At 57.4% G+C, this 10399-nt stretch overlaps 1 protein-coding gene across 2 annotated transcripts in view; it reads right to left on the bottom strand.

Annotated features, from left to right (window-relative positions):
• Nucleotides 1-3906, bottom strand: part of TP53I11 (tumor protein p53 inducible protein 11) — a 14713-nt gene extending 10807 nt beyond the window's left edge. For both annotated transcript variants that reach the window (XM_077767454.1, XM_077767456.1), the window contains exon 1: nucleotides 3794-3906. The gene's annotated coding sequence lies outside the window, so the exon portion shown is untranslated. The remainder of the gene's footprint in view (nucleotides 1-3793) is intronic.
• Nucleotides 3907-10399: the final 6493 nt, after the last annotated feature.

The following is a 10399-nucleotide window of genomic DNA, read 5'->3' as shown; positions in this document are numbered from 1 at the left end:
CCCCAAGCCAGCAGCACACCAAGCCCCAGCTTCCTGGTGGCCTCCGGGGACACGCATGTTTTATCTACGAGTTCTCTCTGTTTTGAAGGTGCCTGATTTCCAGAACAGCAGAGGGAAGCCCGAACTTGCATCATAAACAAATATCTCCAAATCTTCAGGGACAAAAAAGCAAAATAAAATAAACTTTCCCTGCGGTGTTGGAAAGGGTGGGAGAGCCGGGGACGAGGAGGGGCATCGCTGCGCCTCACCCCTGGCTCTGAGACCGCTGCTGTGTGCAAGGGGGACTCAGCCCCTGACCGCCATCCATCGTCACTCACAGGTGGCCGACAGGGTCTTCCCCGTCCCCGACCGTCATCACTCACAAAGGGCAGAGCGCGTGGGGAATTTCTGTCCTTTTCAAGCTGGGAATGGGCCTGCCTCCCGACAGCCTGGTGTCCGCGTCAGGGCCCTCGAAGGCAAGTCCGGGTCCCATGGGGCCATGATCATGGGGACAGCCTGGCTTCCGGTTGTGACGCGGCCAGAGTCTTGTGAGGGGGCAGTGGACAGATGTCAATCCCCCTACCGTTCCCCCCACCCCCAACCAGGAGGGCAAAAGGAGCTTCCTTGCAAGGATAACAACTTCTCTGGAAGCAAGAGGTGATCTGCCCTCCGGGTGGGTTGGGGAAGGCAGCAGAGGGTCCCTGTACTCTTCCCAGGACGCTGAGGGGCCAGCCGGGACTGACCTTCTCCCCCAGCGTTCGGGGCTCTGGCTTAGTGATCAAAGGAATAGGTTAAGACTCCAAAGGCTTGTGTACCTGCATGGCCTTGGGCCAGTGACACCACCTATCCAGGCCTCTGTTTCCTCATCTGTTAAATGGGTGCAATAATGCCACTACCATCCACTGATGAGGAGATGCACAAAAACACCTAGAACAGTACCTATTTCACAGTGAAAGCTCAGTGACAACGTTGCTGCTGTTATTCTCGGGCTAAGAGACTCCGCTTCTTTGCCTCAGTTTCTCCCTTCATCATACCAGCTTCAGAACGGTCCCCTTCAAGGGGCTACATGTGGATACAGGATGCGGTGTTTACCGGGGACGGCCAAAGAAGGAAATGGGAAGAGAACTGGGTCACGCAGGTCCAGAGGAAGATGATGCTGGGAGGCACTCACGACAGCCGGGCAGGGAGAACGTGGGGAGGGGGTTGGCAACGATTGCCGGGGTATGGGACCCCGAGAAGTACTAAGCCCGGGTGGGGGGCTCCCCTCCACGTTTCCAGCTCTTGGCCAGGCCTGGCTCTGGCAGGGCCACAAGCCAGTGTGGCCAAAGAGTAGCTGAGCTGAGGGGTGACATGAAACTGTTACAGGCCAGGAGTGAGCACATAACGCACCCGGCCCTGTTGCCACCGCTTCATGTCCTGGGGTAATGTACATGCTCCCTCTGAGCATCACTCCCCTCCTCTGTGAAACAGACAGGCTTCATTCCTTTCCAGCCAACCTTGCCTCCCATCTCTTCCCCACCCCCTCACTCCACCCTAGCCACCCTGGCTCCTTACTGGCTCTCAGGCACATTCCAGCCTCAGGGCCTTTGCACAGGCTGATCTCAGCAGGCTCTTGATCTCCCCCAAGCCATTCCCACAGTTCGCTTTTTCGAAGCCTTGGCTCACAAGTCACCTCCTCGGGGAGGCCTCCTTGACCACCCCCACCCCTGGCCTCAACAGCCCCTGACATTCAACTTTTCCCCCTTCATAAGCTATATAATTTATTTTATTATTTGCCCCTCTACCCTTTTAAGTGTCAGCGCCGTGAGGGAGAAAATCTTCATTTTGTTCTCAGCTATCTCTCAGTGCCTGGAACCGTGTCTGCACTTGGCTCACTAAATCGCCGTTGGTATAGAGCCCACCAACAATTTGTTCAATAAGTGAAAAGTAAAGAAGAGACTAGAACTGTGTACACCAGGGGTCACTGCTAATTTCATTGCCAGGCACGCCTGTGAGGGGCAGGCCTTTCTCCAGAGGGGCTGGAGGGTTATGCTAAGATGAGTACAGAGTTTGAAAAGTTACTGCACTTTGGGCCTCACTCAGCCCTCCCTCCAAATCTGGAAGGACTGATAAAACCTACAGAATGTGGGCCAAAAACTGAAGCCAGGGCAGCTGGTTCCTGGGTACAGTAGCCAGAGGGGACCTCAGGGACTAGAGAGCCCATTTTATAGATGGGATAACAGAGACCTGGAGAATACACAGTGCCTTATTTCCTAACAACCCAACAAGAAACACCTTTCCTCCTCCTGGGCTTAGTGTGAGGCTTCCGCTAGGGAATGCAGCGTCCGCTCCTGGCCCCCGTGGTCCCGCCCCCAACTCAGCCCACTCTGTGTCCCTGCGCTCGAAGAGAGGGTCTGCACAGGCCTGTGGCCTTCTCCACGCAGCCCACCACACGTGTAAGTTCAAGAGGCCGCACAGCTGGGGTGGGCATCCCTGCGGCCAAGATGCGCTCTCCCCGCGGGACTCCCCCACCAGGAAAAGTTTGTCTGAAGGAAATCAACCAGGACGCGCGGGGCAGTGGTTGGACGCCAAGTCGGCCTCGGCCATCAGCGCGGGGCTTTGGAGGAGCCGCGGCGTTCTGGCCTCCGCCCTGCTCCTGCCCCCGCCCACCCAGCTCCTGCGGAGAAACTCGCCCCCACCCCACCGCCCCCCGGGGCCGCGAGGGGGCGGCGGGAGCCCGGGACTGGGTGGGGGCGGGGAGGGCGGAGCGAGGAGACGCAAAGCCAGCGCCGGAGACTGCGGGGCGCGCCGGGGATGCGCGCGGGGTTCCGGCGGTTCCTCAGCAGACCCCCGCCCTGGGTGGGTGTGAGTATTGTGTCCACGTCAGGGAGCCCCAGCCCACGCAGAGTCAGGCCAATGGCCCCACACTGCCCCCTTCCTGCTGAGCGCGCGACTTAGGGGAGGCTGGGGGGCGTCGTCTCCACCTGCGCTTTCCCGACCCTCCCACCCAACAACTGGGGCTTAGGCGCGGCTTGGGTTTCCGTCTCCTCCTCCTCCTCCTCCTCCACACCCCCCCCAACCCCTACCTACCTCCCCCTCCCGGAGACGGGGGTCTCTCCCAGTCTGGCTCCTTCCTCCTCCAACGTGTCCTTTATCTCCTAGCTCCAGACGCTCACCCACTTTCTGAGACCCGGGCCTGAGAGCTGGGGACCCCAGGCGGGGAGCTCCGGGCTGCTGGGCGCCCCCACGGCCGGCCTAGCCAGTAGGTCCGGCCAGCGGGAACTCCGCCACCGCGATCAGCGGCCCTGCGGGGGCGAAGGCAGAAGGAGGGGCACTCGCAAGTTTGTGCCGCGCACTCCTCGGACCAGGGAACAATGGCGATGGGGGGGAGGGGACAGAGAACCGAGCGCGGGGACAACAGTCAGACCCCAGGGAGACAGAAACTGCTGTTCGCTCTTTCTCTCTTGCTCCAAAGCACAGTGGGGAGGTAAGGGCGACATAAACAGTCCAACAGAGCAGAGACATCGGAGCGAGAAAGCCAGGGGGGAGAGGGAAACCGAGGCACAGGGAAGGGCGGCGAGTGGAGAGCGCCAAGGGAAGGAACCGAAGGAGCTGGGGGACTGCGCCTTGGGGGGGCCGGGAGGGGACCCCTGGAGTCCCGGCAGAACCTGCCCGGGGCCAAAGGGTCCTGGGACGTCCAGGTCGCGCGCCCTGGGTCCCCACGACCCTGCGGCCGCAGACGCCCCGCTGGGCTGGGCTGCGCTGCGCAGGCACCGGCCGGCGGCGGGAGGGGAGCGTGCGGGGCTCGGAGGCGGCGGCGGGGAACAGAACTTACGTTCCTAGCGCATGCTGGCGCCGGCGCTGCGCGGGGCTGGCGAGCCGGGGGACGCTCGGGCCCTCGGGAGCCTCACATCGCGCCGCCCGCGCGGGGCAGGGCAGGGCAGGGCAGGGCCGNATAGCCCCTGAGTGTGCTGGGTGAAGTACAGACCCAAGGTCCACCTGAGTTGAGGCTCAATAGTAATCTTTCCAACAACTGAGCCTTGACTTTCTGCCTTAACAGAGCTGGCTCAAGCTGGGATGAGGAGTTCATCCGTTGCCTCTTCTTCCCAGCATGCAAGGCTCTGGGTTGCTACAGGGAGGGCACCCACCTTGCTAGGGTGCAGTGTCACCTCTGAGTGNTGTATATGTATATACATATATGTATAGTATATGTATACTGTATATATGTATAGTATATGTATACTGTATATATTATGTATATAATGTATATATTATGGATATATGTATATGTATACTGTGTGTATATATATATACACATAGTCTATATATAGTGTATGTATACAGTATATACATATATGTGTATATATGTGTATAGTATATGTATACTGTATATATTACAGTATNGAGTCTGGCGGCCCGCGCTGGTCCCTCCTCTCGGTCCCGCGCGCAAGCCAATGGCGCGCCGTCCCCTCCCACGCGCCGGCTGCCTCGCCCCCGAGGGTGGCCGCCGGGCGGGAGGGGGAGAGGGGTTGGGGCGACTGGGCTCCGGGGCCCCCCCGCCGAGGCTTTCCCAGGGACTGCCTGTTGGGGGCGCGCTCACGCCCCGGCAGAAGGCGCTGGAGAGTCAAAGCCGAGGGCCCGCGGCGCCCAGGAAGACTTTTTTTTGGCAAGTTCTGAAGACGCGCCCCTTTCGTGAGACTATCGACACCCCCATAGGTTGGCAAACCACGCTGTCTTCAATATCCTTGGGGTATCCCCTGGGGCCTAGGCCAGGGTCTAAAATGGAAGGGACTCCTTTGGCTGGTGGATACCCAAGTGTGGAGGGAATACTAACAATGGTCACCATCTGCCGAGCGCGCGCTCCGTGCCAGGCACCGTGTGCGCGAGGAGTTACAAGCATCAACTCAACCGATTCTCGCAACAGCCTATGAGGGCGGCGTGATGAATCCCATTTTACAGATGAAGGTCCTCGGCTTCTGATTTGGGCTTCCAGCCTAGACCCCTCCCCCTTCTCTCCCTCTCCAAATGACGCCCACCCCATCCACCTTCTTCATCCTAAGACCTGGCCTCGGCGATGTTGCTGTAAACTGCACTGTCAGGGGACTAAGCTCTTATCTGGGGCTCCTGGACACTGGCGGGGGGGACACAGGTGTCGCACATCCTGTGGGGGTGAGGGAGGGTGATGGGGTGGTTTGGGGGTCTCTGGGAGCCTGTCAGCCTTTAGGAATGGGGCTCCAACAAACGACGCCCCCCCCATTTCTGGCTCATTTCAAACCCCTGTGACCAGTAACGTGCCTCCCACCCCAAATCTCACCGCCTTGCAGCCTCCTTCTAAGAAAAATGCCTGCATCTCTTCTAATCTGATGGGAGTGGGGGTGGGGACAGAGGCAAGGCTGATGACACATTCCATTTCATGAGATGAGTAAACAGAGCAGACAGAGGTGAGTGGTTGCCCCTGGTCTCTAGCTAGTTGGGCACTTTGACTCCAGGTTCCGAGCTCTTTCTGCACCAGGTCCTGAAGGGTTAATCAAGCAGGCTCTGGGACTAGACTGCCAGTTTGAACCCCGGCTCAGCCATTTGGCAAGTTACTTAACCTCCACGTGGCTTATTTCCTCTGCCTACAAAGTGGGAGTGACCAAGAGTAGGAACTGCCCCGGTAGTGTGGAACAGCAGCAGCGCACACTTATTGAGCACTAACTGTTTGCCAAGCAGACTCCCGCCTGCTCTCCCCACAGCTAGGACTGGGCAGGAGAGGCCGTGCCTTTTACACGAAAGCAAATGGAACAGGGCCTGGTTTATAGAGAGTCTCAGTGACCATGAGCTGTCCTGATTTTACCAAGGCAGTGACTCTGATCCTGAGCTGTCTCTGTGGCCCTCAGTGCCACTGTCCCCACTCCCAGCCCAAACACCCAGCCAGTGACAGCTGATAATGAATAGATAAGGGAGTGAATGAATGGATAGAACTACAGGTCGGGATAGCCCCTGAGTGTGCTGGGTGAAGTACAGACCCAAGGTCCACCTGAGTTGAGGCTTAATAGTAATCTTTCCAACAACTGAGCCTCGACTTTCTGCCTTAACAGAGCTGGCTCAAGCTGGGATGAGGAGTTCATCCGTTGCCTCTTCTTCCCAGCATGCAAGGCTCTGGGTTGCTACAGGGAGGGCACCCACCTTGCTAGGGTGCAGTGTCACCTCTGAGTGTCCTCTCTTGACATGGACACACTTCTAGTGCTGCCCTGGTATATATATATATATATATATATATGTATGTATATGTATATACATATATGTATAGTATATGTATACTGTATATATTATGTATATAATGTATATATTATGGATATATGTATATGTATACTGTGTGTGTATATATATATACATAGTCTATATATAGTGTATGTATACAGTATATACATATATGTGTATATATGTGTATAGTATATGTATACTGTATATATTACAGTATATGTATACTTTGTGTATATATATATACATAGTATATGTATATATAGTATATGTATACAGCATATACATATATATGTATATATATGTGTGTATATATTTGGTAACAGGAGGGAGGAGGGATTTGGTAACAATCACCCTAAGATCTCCAACATGTAAGCTGCTGCCTGAGTAGTAGTGAGCACCCTGTCACTAGCAGCATGCAAGCAGAAGCCAGGGAAGAGGTAATGAGGGGTGCTAGAAGAGGGGTTCACACCTTAGGTGGCACAGGATGTGGGTGACCTTCGAGCCCTGGGTGTCTTGATTCCGTCTTCTGTTTCCCAGGCCCATCAGTGGGGAGCCTGGGAGCGCAGGCTGTCCCCCCTGTCCTCATGATATGGAGGCAGTGTTGACTGGGCCCTTCCTGTGTGCCAGGCAAGGTGCTGGGTGCTGGGCTCTGGGGGTGACCAGGACCCAGTCACTGTCCTTGGGGAGCTCACAGCTCTTGGGAGACAGACGCACACGCACAGAGCAATGGAAACAGCTCACAGTAACGGGAAAAGGGCTTGACAGGCAGGTGGAGAAGGAAGACGCACCCGTTACCCCAGGCACCCGAAGTCCCTAAAGCGCCCATTAGAAGCTCTTGCCCTCTTCCTTCCTACAGAGTTTTCTAAAGCGATGTGCATCTAGTTCAGGAATGTTCCTTCGACTGGCATTCTGCTCTGAACTTCTCTGTTACCTCATCTTTGCACTGGGCACCAAAAAAATGCACTTTGTGGGGCCGCTGTGAGGTAGAAACGGACATTCATCAAGTGCTCCCCGGATCTAGGCAAGAACAGGTGCTTTGGCGCGCTGACAAGGAGGTGTCGTCTTTATTTACTGTGCAGGAGACGGCGCGTTACCGGAGAGGGCCAGAAAAGGCGGTTAGGGCCCTGGCCCTCCCCCTAACTAGCAGTCTGACCCTCCACTGTACCTGAGAATTGGAAACACAAAACTACCCGCCTCTGGGAGCTCATCAGTGTCAAGTGAGGGATTAGAGGAGAAAGACTTGCGGGCTGGAAATGCTGATTCCTATTACTATCCTGCTTACTGGGAGTCTCTTTGTGAAACTGTCCCTCTGACCCCAGGAGGGCGGAGCAGGGTGGGCGTGGAGGTGGGGGGTGCAGCCAGCTGGGGGAGGGCCTCTCACCGGAGCCTGGGAGCTGCCTGAGTCCGTGTAGACACCCGCATGCGGACCTGTGCGGATGGGAGGCATGTGGGCGAGCGGGTGCCTGGAGGGTGGCATGGGCACAGGAAATGCCTGTATCTGTGGCCAGAAATCACTTGTGGATTGTGAATCCCTGGGAGGAGCACACAGGCAACTGGATTTCAAAGACTCAGCAGAGGGACCAGAGCAGCCCCCCCCCCCCACCTGGGGAGGAGGAGGAAGAGGAGGGGAAGGAGGAGGAAGAGGAGGGGAGGAGGAGGAAGAGGAGGGGGAGGAGGAGAGGGGCTAGGGGAATGCCCGTTGGGCCTAGTTGGGGCTGAGGCCTGGCGACTGGGTTCAGCAGTGACCCCCCCCTTCCTGGGGATGGGGACTGGGGTACAGAGAGGAAGAGACTTGTCAGAGGCCCTTGTGGTTGAGGACGGGGGGTTAGAGCTGACAGACCTGGGTTCAAATACTAGTCATGGATCATGGACCAATGCTTTCATTCCTCTGAGCCTCAGTTTCCTGGTATGCAAAAATAGGGAGCAGGGTAGAGCCCACGTCCTGGGGGTTATTGGGAGTTTAACAGAGAGGACGCCTTAGCAAGGACCGGGCACTATTGTTGACATAAGCAGCGGCCCAGAAGAAGAGAGGGAGAGGGCATCTGCAGGTGCTGGCGTTTTGTAAACCATAAAAGGGAGCTCTGAGGTAAGCAAATCGTCAAGCCACAGTTAGTTATGGAGGCCACGAGGAGCGCCATTTTGGTCCAAGATAGGAGGGCCATTGACCCAGAGAGTGAGGCAGAGGAGCCAGGCTTTCATAACGCCTCCGGCTTCCCCTTCCCGCTTCCCCTCACTTCCTCCAGATTTTCCTTCCTGGTTGCAGAGCCTGCCTGGTGAGAAGACCTCCTCCGGGGGCTTCCTCTCCACCGCTGGTGGGTGCAGGCTGAGCACACCTCTGAGGACCCGGAGGAGGGGGAGAGGAGCCGCTGTGGGATCGGGCACTCTGCACCCCCCCCATGCTGCCGGGCCCCCGCCCCCAGCGTGGGAAGACTGGCCAGGCCTCCTTCCCTCCACCCCACTCCCCAGAGTCCTCCCCCCTCCCTCCTATGAATCATCCTCGCTGCCACAAGCCACGCTGTTGGCTGTGGCAGCTCCTCACCTGGGGGAGAGACAGCCCATCAGGATGGGGGTGGGACAGCTTGGAGGCCGAGGACCACAGCCAGCCCTTCCCTGCTTCCTGGGGCCAGTGCTCCAGAGAGCAGGTTGGGGCGGGCCTTGGGAGTTGAGCATCCTAGATTTAGGCTCAAGGGCCTCGTCCTCTGCCAACTAGCTCTGGGGTCTTACGCAACTTTCTCAGTTTCTCTGAGCCTCCGCGTCCTCATCTGTCAAACGGANTGGGGGTGGGACAGCTTGGAGGCCGAGGACCACAGCCAGCCCTTCCCTGCTTCCTGGGGCCAGTGCTCCAGAGAGCAGGTTGGGGCGGGCCTTGGGAGTTGAGCATCCTAGATTTAGGCTCAAGGGCCTCGTCCTCTGCCAACTAGCTCTGGGGTCTTACGCAACTTTCTCAGTTTCTCTGAGCCTCCGCATCCTCATCTGTCAAACGGAGCGAGGAAAATCATGATGACCTTCAGGGTATTTGGAGCATTAAGTAAGTCCTGAGTTCAGGGCCTGGCTCCCAGTAAGTGCTCAATAAATGTCCCCGGACTCCAGCACTGAATGAACACGTGGAAATGGCAGGGAGGGGGAGGGGGTGCATGTGGCTGTCCGCAGGAAAGGCATCCTCCACCAGCTGGGAGAGCGGAGGTGGGGGGATGTCTGGGGGCCTCGGATCCTCGGCCCAGGACACCCCCAAACTCGGAATGGGGTGTGGGCTACCCCTTGTGGGCACAGCTGACACTTGCAAGCCAAACAAGAGCCTCCGGCTGGGTCAGAGTGCTGAGCCCTGACGGAGAAAAGAACTGCTGTGTAGATAGGGGGCAGCTGAACAGAGACCCCAGGACTGTGAGAGCCCACAGCAGCCACTCTGGGCTGTGAGGTCAGGGCCTTGGACCCTGGGCGTCCAGCTGGGGATGTGGCCAGTGCCTCACCAGCCACCAGCCCCAGGGGCCGCTGGGCCACCTGGGTACCATACCCCAGAGGGCTTTATCAGGATCTCAGGAGATAGCCTCTGAGCACCGTGTGCCAGGGACTGGTCTAGCCACACCCTATGTACCTAGCACATCTCAGGAGGGTGGGACCATTCATTACGAGGAAACCGAGGCCCACTGAGTTCCACAACTTGCCCCAGGCCACACCCTAGAAAGCACTGAGGCCAGGACTGCAACCCCAGGTAGTCTGGCCCAGCGCTGCTGCCCCGGGCAGAGATGGCCCTTCCTCCCCACCCCATCCCCAGTGTAGTCATTCAAGTTTGGGAGGAGGGCATCAAGGGCCAGCAGATTCGAATCCATAAAAATACCTTTGGAGAAGCGGTTCTCAAGGCAGGGCTACAAGGAACACGTCAGAAATGCAAATTGAGGTCCCACCTCAGACAACAAGGGAGTCCCCCCCTCCACCCCGGGGGCACTATCTGCATTCCCGCAGGTTGAGAACCAAGGCTTTAGAGTTTGCGAAGTGTATTCTTAGAAACCGACGCTTCTGCAGGTAAAGCTGACTAACGAGTCTCCCTCCTCCAGATTTCCCATCCGGGAAGTGGAAGCGTTGGGCCTGGAAGCCACAGTGGTTGGTTCCGGAATAATTTTGTTCGCGTTCTTGGGACCAGAGTGCTCGCCCTGGGGGGGTTGGGGGTGGGAGAAGGGGCTCCGAGCTGAGGGCAGCA

Source organism: Crocuta crocuta, unplaced genomic scaffold (assembly GCF_008692635.1).
Source record: "Crocuta crocuta isolate KB4526 unplaced genomic scaffold, BGI_CrCroc_1.0 scaffold330, whole genome shotgun sequence".
In the NCBI taxonomy this organism is placed as follows: Eukaryota; Metazoa; Chordata; class Mammalia; order Carnivora; family Hyaenidae; genus Crocuta; species Crocuta crocuta.
Note: the sequence above shows the minus strand (reverse complement) of the source record. Positions and strands in the feature narration are given on the sequence as shown.